General features: G+C 44.0%; 1 pseudogene; it reads right to left on the bottom strand.

Moving 5' to 3' along the window:
• Positions 1 to 4369: 4369 nt before the first annotated feature.
• Positions 4370 to 4487, bottom strand: LOC124790351 (annotated as a pseudogene).
• Positions 4488 to 6409: the final 1922 nt, after the last annotated feature.

The following is a 6409-nucleotide window of genomic DNA, read 5'->3' as shown; positions in this document are numbered from 1 at the left end:
CAGATCAGGCAACTGGAGAGGTGTCTCTCATCATCAATATACCAGTGATCCCAACCGATTTACCCACTCACTTCAAGCTACTTCAATTCCCCTATGAAAGTTTTGTTTGCAATACCAATAAAAAAGACTCGTGTTCAGAGAGAGTGGGGAAGAAGAAGTGAATAAGGAGGGAGGGAAGAAGTGGACATAGAGAAGGATGGTAGGGGAGATGGGCAGATAGAGGAGGAGTGAGGTCAGGCACAGAGAGAGGAAGTGGATGAGGAGGAGATGGAGAAAGAGAGATGGGATTAAGGAGATCGACAGAGAGAGGGAAAAAGTATATCCAATTACCATACATATTTAGCAACTGGGAGCATTGGGATGTTTGCTAGTATTTTTTTAATTACGAAAAGTAGAGCAATCATCAATCAAAAACTTACTTTGCTCACAACAGAGCATCTGGAGGAACTGATACGGCCATACATTCTTCGAAATGACAGCAGGCATTCTTAAAAATGTAAATAAAGGCATTAGTAGTGAAATATTAACAAATGCGCTCCTTGATTCATTTTTCCACATAAAACATTTTCTTGTTATTAATAGTGATACTCCTCGAAACGGTCACACAGTTACCAAACGAGGGTAATACCCCACTCATACATTACAAGGAAATGTCATTCGAGGCGTTCAGAGTACAGATTTTTATTTGCAAAAAGAACCGTTTATAGGTCACCTGAATGTAACAGTGTTCGTAAAGCTCTTGATGTTGGGAAAGCGTGCCCAACCTTAGAGCCAATTTATGTTCTTGTCAACAGAGTTCGAGAAAAAGTATTAGAATTAATATAGAATAAATAACGTAGGAGCACAACAGAGAATGAGACAGGCAGACGGAAAGACATCTCCAGAGGGTGCAGCTAGTAACAGAGTTCACTGAGAAATGTAAAGAACCACTTCCAACAGACAGTCAACTACAATATTTCAAGCTGTTATGTAAGTTACTAATTGTCTAATACCCGGAAACAAAAATTAAGTAAATCGGAAGATAATAATGTGAAAGAAGTGACAAAATATTTACTCTCCTTTACACCTAAATAGTATATCTTGAGCTAGTTCATATCGTTGCGACTAGTCCCTGAATGAAGCAGATGCAAACCAGCATTAGTTACGCTACCCACGCAGAGGAGCAAATACACTCAGGTTAAGCAGGGGACGTAACACGGACCTGGTGATTATCACCTGTATACATACGGATTCCGGCTATAATTGGGTCCAGTTAATTGAATACATATAGCGGTGGATCATCACTGGACTCAACCAGCCTATTTTGCACCTAACTACACACGCGATGTGCAGAATACATTAAATGACGAAAAAAGGCACGATGATGTATTAAAAATTTTCCAGGGCATTATATAAGCAATTTCCTAACAACAAACATAATATAGTGACAAGTGAAGTGTTTCCATCAAGCAAGGCAAATCGGTTGCTATGAATAATCCATCATATGTTCATCTTTTTCTATTTATAGTGGAAGGGGTGGAGGACGGGAAAGGGTGTATTCCCGAAACGAATTTAATGTGTACGCTGCTGATGTCTACAAATATAATATTTCACTTTGTTATTATTAATTTTTGTAAGAGTCACATCACCTCATAGCAGATTTCTCGTAAGAATGATAGCACTTCACAGGCGCCATTTTGCAAGAGTAATATCACTTGTGTCAGTGATTGCTGATGTATTAGACGATTCTGCAATATTACTGGCATGGTACATCTTTCCATAAATTTAATAAACACAATGGCGAACGGCCTTGCCACAGTGGTAACATCGGTTCCGGTCAAATCACCGACGTTGAAAGCTGTCGAGCCTGGCTAACACCTGGATGGGTGACCGTAGGGATGTGACGAGTGCCGTTGGCAAGCAGGGTGCACTTAGCCCTTCTGAGGACAGTTGAGGAGCTACTTTACTGAGAACTCGCGGCTCCCATCATGAAAGCTGACAACGGCCAGGAGAGCAGTGTGCTGGCCACATGAACGTCCATATCCGCACCCAGTGAAGCTTATTAGCTGCGGATGACATGGCCGTCGCTAGGTACCTTTGGGCCCCTAATAAAAACAACAGATACACACTACAGAGACTATGGTCATTAGTAATGTATTTTTACTATGTACAGCAGTCTGTAGAGATCAAACTCGTTGAGCCGGGTTCGGAGTGCATTTTCATCCCGAAAGGAAGTCCCTTGAAAGTTGTTCGACAGAAAGTGAGGAACATGTCCGAAGATTAGGTGAATAACGTAGGTGAGGACTGACTTCCAACACAACTCCATCATAGTATGCGTGCGGGTGTTATCATGGAGTAACACACTTTACGCAATATTCCTCAAAAAATGGTTCAAAGGGCTCTGAGCAGTATGGGACTTAACATCTGAGGTCATCAGTCCCCTAGAACTTATAACTACTTAAACCTAACTAACATGAGGACATGACACACATCTAGGCCCGAGGCAGGATTCGAACCTGCGAGCGTATCGGTCGCGCGTTTCCAGACTGAAGCGCGTAGAACCGCAATATTCCTCGTTGTTGGACTGCGTCTGCAAGACGTCTCAGTTAATGATAATAAATGTAGCAATGATATTTTCACCTCGTAGAAGCAATTCGTGGTACACCGCATCAGTTTGGACTTACCAGTCATTTCTTTTCCTTATCTTAGACATAATTTCACGCCTCCAGCAACGATACGAGGCAATTGATGGCGACCAAGCAGAGGTCTTCACAGGGCCACTGGCTGATTTTTGTGATTTTGACATAGAGCATGTGGTACACACACACACACGATTTTTTAATCTTTCCCATTCCATACAAATCTCATACAATGGTAGAACGATCATAGTTCATCACATTCGCCAGTTCTCGAATACACTGACATGGATAATTGTGGATTAATGCGTTTAAACGATCTTCTTCAAACCACGGAGACCTTCCTGAAGGTGGGGAGTCACTAATGTCAAAACGATCCTCATACAACGCGAAAACCATTTTCTCGTCAAGCGGTGTCCAGTGGCATCATCGTCATATACGATGCATATGTTTTTGGTTGCCTCCTCTTTTCACTTCATTTCCTAGCGTCCACAGCTCCACTCACTGTTTCCAAATGGCAAAATTACAATATGTAAATAATGTACAATATGTAAACAATGAACAACAAATGAAAATGACAATGGACAAACAAATCCTTAGCAACCCGAGTACCAAGATCCAGAACAAAAACGCTACGAACTTATGCACCGACCCAGTATTTGCATGGCTAATAATTTGTCCGACGGATAACTGACTTTCCTCATAAGCAATCATCAAACCGTGGTGCCTGTTTTTATATCTGGTCTTACCACGCATTGGTACTTCAAGGGAAGCATGCACATATAGTTTTAGTTCCGTAAGGACAGCAGCCGAGATACTTTACGGAGACTTAACGACTCTGTTTTCGAGAAACAACATGGATAGTAAGGACTGGCGACCATGTATTTCACCCTTACTGCCGTCAACCTTTCCTTAGAGAGAGGAGGAGGTAGGCGTCTATGGAAAACAGGATATGAGTGTTTATACGTGCTATACGCATCTCCGTCGTGACCGTATCTAAAAGTACTGACAGATGCAATACATTTTTTTTCAAAGAACAGCTCTTTAATTTTTATACTTAAGCATAAAATATGGAATATGCAGAGATAATCGCTCTGCCCGCAATCAACGTCATAAGCTATTATGAAATGGACCGATAGTACTTAAAAGCACCCAACGAGGTGGCGCAGTGGTTAGCATACTGGACTCGAATTCGGGAGGACGATGGTTCAAAGCCGCGTCTGCCCATCCTCATTTAAGTTTTCCGTGATTTTCCTAAATCGTTTCAGGCAAATAAGGGGATGGTTCCTTTGAAAAGGCGCCGCCGACTTTCTTCCCCATCCTCCCCTAATCCCATTGGACCGATGACCTTCCTGTTTGGTCCCCTCCCCCAAAGCAACCAACGAACCAGTGTTTAAAGACTGTGAGTTGGTATGAAATGGAACAAGGGGGCTATCGCATCATGTTTTGTGGAAAGCTTCATTCACGATACATGAGGAAGCAACCATTCAGGAAGTTCAATAGGCTTTATGTGAGTTTATGGAATAAGCGTCTCACGGGAACAAAACTCCGTCAAAACAGCCCTTTGATGGCTCAACTGGGCCGACCGGCCGCCGTGTCATCCTCAGACCTCAGGCGTCGATGGATGCGGATGTGGAGGTCCACGTGGTCAGCACATCGCTCTCCCGGCTGTATGTCAGTTTACGAGACCGGAGCTGCTACTTTTAGTCAAGTAGCTCCTCAATTTGTCTCACAGGGGCTGAGTGCACCCCGGTTGCCAACAGCACTCGGTAGACGGGACGGTCACCCATCCAAGTGCTGGCCCAGTCCGACTGCGCTTAACTTCGGTGATCTAATGGGATCCGGTGTTACCAAAGTGGCAAGGCCGTTGGCTCTCACGGGAACAACAGAGGCACAAATTTCTCGGGTAGGGCGACATTGTGTGTGGTCACAGAATCTATAGTCGTTCATCGACCGTGTCTGACGAATGCGGATTTTGGCCACATAGGAATGTGGTGAGAAATTGACAACTAGCGAACAATTTACAGGAAGTATCATAATTAATAGCGAAAAGTGAGACGGGTACACAGGGTGATCTTTCCACCGCGCAGGAACACTAGAGATTGATCGAGGAGAAGGTACGGAACTAAAAAGCTCTAATGGACTTACGTCCTGAAATGCATGGTTTCCGTGTAGTGATCATTTATTCGGCCATACATTGTTACAGAGACAGCGTTCTAATATGTGCTTTACCATGCAGTCACAGTTACAGTATGTGCTGAAATGCTTTCCATGTGTCTCAACGCATGCACATACGTGTCGTAGAATGTTCTGTCTCACACGTCACATCGGCCAGGCTTCAGATGAAGACATGAGCGGAAAAACGGGCCATCAATCAAAATTGCCATTGGTCTCATCCACAAATATCACTTAGGATTTACAACAATGTCAATTTTGATAGTTCCCCTACCCAGCAAAAGATGGGAACACTTATCTCCAAAGCTTTTGCATTTGAGGATTAGCCCACTTTCCTCATATGAACAGTGTCAAAGGCAGCCTGAATACGCTGCTCCAGTGTCCCCACATCTGGAATGGGCTCTTCATACACGATACTTCTGAGATGGCCCCATAAGTAGACATCACAAGGAGTGAGATCAGCTGGACGAGCAGGCAATGCGCCTTTACGCCTCGGCCGATTCTTCGACGCGGGAAGACACGACTGAGATGCGTCCGGACGTTAACGATTAAATGGGCTGGAGAACCATCATGTAGCAGTCAAATAACCCTTCCAATCACCAATGGCACTTCTTCCAGCAGCGGAGGCAATGTCACCCGCAAGAAACGCGGGGAGTTCAGATCTCTTAGGAGAGGTGGAAAGAAGACTGGTCCCAAAGTAGGGTCGCCAATTATCCCGGCACACACATCACGGCTACACCGATGGTGATACGTCGCTGAAGGTTCAGCATACTATCCCACAGGCGACTTTTATCAAAGCTGAAGATACCACTCCGCTTAAAGGTGACATCATCTGTCAATAGGATGGATGACATCAAACCCCAAATTGGGATTGCCTGGTGAAGAAACCAGTGACAGAATTGCTCACAGTGTCGTAAGTCTGTCACTAGTCAGTCCTGCAAGGGTCATAACAATGGTCGTGGAGAATGTTCCACACGGTTGTCTGGTTTACCCTGTACTGGCGTGTTAATTGCTTGGTACTGACGCCTTGCACAGTGTTAATCATATTTTACTCAGGTGTCCGAACATTTCGGGTACGTCCCTCATGATAACCTTCTACCTGAAACGACCCTGTCTCAGACAAACGGCGAAACACTGTTGCAAACATTGAATTCTATGGTTGTTGTCGGCGGGGATAGGTCTACTGATACAACCTTATTGTCCACCTCCCATTGTCATCTGCTGTTCCGTAAATGAACACAATGTCACCAAGCTCTCGATTCGAATATTCAACCGTTGTGTACAACGCTGTATCACATCCACGACAAAGTGAGCCAGCAGGAGAAGTGAAATGGAAACAACATTACCAATTTCTATGGCAGGAGAGGGCTCTAGGACATGACGTATGAGGAGCAGTACCACCCAGCAGGAGGAAACCATGCATATAGTAACTGTGACAGCATGGTACAGCGTGTAATAGACCGCAGTGTTTGTAACAATGTGTGATTGAATAAATGGTTTTTAGGATGGAAACCATGCATTTCCTGAAATAAGTTCATTAGAAGCTTTTTGTTTATTGCAAATGTGTAGTTACCATACGCCACTGACTTCTGTACGAAATAGTATCCTAATTAATAGAA

This window comes from Schistocerca piceifrons, chromosome 3 (genome assembly GCF_021461385.2).
Source record: "Schistocerca piceifrons isolate TAMUIC-IGC-003096 chromosome 3, iqSchPice1.1, whole genome shotgun sequence".
Lineage (NCBI taxonomy): Eukaryota > Metazoa > Arthropoda > Insecta > Orthoptera > Acrididae > Schistocerca > Schistocerca piceifrons.
This window is presented reverse-complemented; position numbering and strand designations above follow the sequence as displayed.